We start from the raw sequence: 1583 nt of genomic DNA on the forward strand, positions 1-1583 counted from the left end.
TCTAGATACAATTTCTGTATGTATAGGACCCAGGAACCTGCATTTTAGCAGGGAGATTCTGTTGCTGATGACCCAAGGTTTACACTTTGCAAAACATTTTATTTTAAAAAGTTTCATCTTCCACTGTAAGTCACACACAAATCACTCAGGAGTTTTGATAAGGTACAATTCTGATATAGCTGATCTAGGGTGGGGCCCAGGAATCTCTACCTCCAACAAGCTGGTGGAGTCCGTGTTGCTGTTATTGTTGTTGTTAGGAGCCATCAAGTCAGATATGACTCATACATAGTGACCCTACATAGAACAGAATGAAACACTGCCTGGTCTTGTGCCAGTCTCACAATCCTTGCTATACTTGAGCTCATTGTTGCAGCCACTATGCCAATCCACCTCTTTGAGGGCCTTCCCCTTTTTTTGCTGACTTTCCACTTTATCAAACATGATATCCTTCTCCAGGGAATGGTCCCTTCTGATGACATGACCAAAGTAGGCAAGACAAGGTCTGGCCATTCTCACTTCAGGGAGCATTCTGGATGCACTTCTTCTAGGATAGTCCTTAGGAGGTACAAATGATTAGCACACTTTCTGCTATCTGAAGGGCTGGAGAATAGAGTCCACTCAGAGCCACCTCGGAAAAAAGGCCTGGCAATCTACTTGTGAAAAATCAGTCATGAAAACTCCATGGAATACAGTTCTCCCCTGATACATATGAAATTGCCATGAGTCAAAATCAACTTATAGCAACTGGTTAACAAGCTGGTGCTGCTGGTCCTCAGACCCTACTGTGAAGGCTGACTAGAAATTGTGAAGGCTGGCAGAAATTCAGTGAGTGTGGGGAGGAATTGAGAAGAGGAGGGAAAAATGTGTGGAGACAAAAACAAGGGAGTTGTGACCAAAACAGCAAGGGGACTGGTCTGACTGTAGAAGCAGCAAGATAGCATGGAGAGTCCTTTAATGCCAAGGATTTGGCATTTGGTCCATCAGCAACTGCTGGTGGCATTAGGTGGGAGCTTAGGGCCCCAGCCACAATGGAAGGAGAGAGTGAGCATGAGGTGGGAGCCAAGTGATGCCCAAGGAGGGCTGGTGTCACCTCAGCAGGGAGAAAGACATTCTGGTTTCCTCTCCTGGGACAGAGATGTGGTCCTGAATGACAGAGAGGCTCCAGAGCTGCTTATATTCTGCAGTAGACAAAGGGCTTCTTTCCGTATTTATAAGACAAGCAAATCTCTCCAGGAAGAGGAAAGCCAGTGATACTTTTTTGTGTGTGAAATGGAATCTTTTCCAACTTGGTACAAGAATAAAGCTTTTATTAAACAGGATTCCAACTGTCTCATACAACTTTTGAGACATCTTCAAGAGAAAGTTGACATTGAAGGTCAAGATGAGAATATAGGATAGGGTAAGGCAGAGACAGAGCATTGTAAACCCCAGCATTCCTGGGTGACAGTTGACTCTGAAGAAGGTATTTCATTCTGAATAGTTAACTCTCTGCTTCACTTTGCAAGAGAAGATGGAACCACCCACTTTGCTCAAAATTCTTATCTAGAATGACTTCAGAACAGCAGGGTCCCATTGGCAGCCAT

The sequence above is a fragment of the Orycteropus afer genome, unplaced genomic scaffold (genome assembly GCF_000298275.1).
Source record: "Orycteropus afer afer isolate SDZICR_OR568_19922 unplaced genomic scaffold, OryAfe1.0 scaffold00250, whole genome shotgun sequence".
NCBI lineage: Eukaryota > Metazoa > Chordata > Mammalia > Tubulidentata > Orycteropodidae > Orycteropus > Orycteropus afer.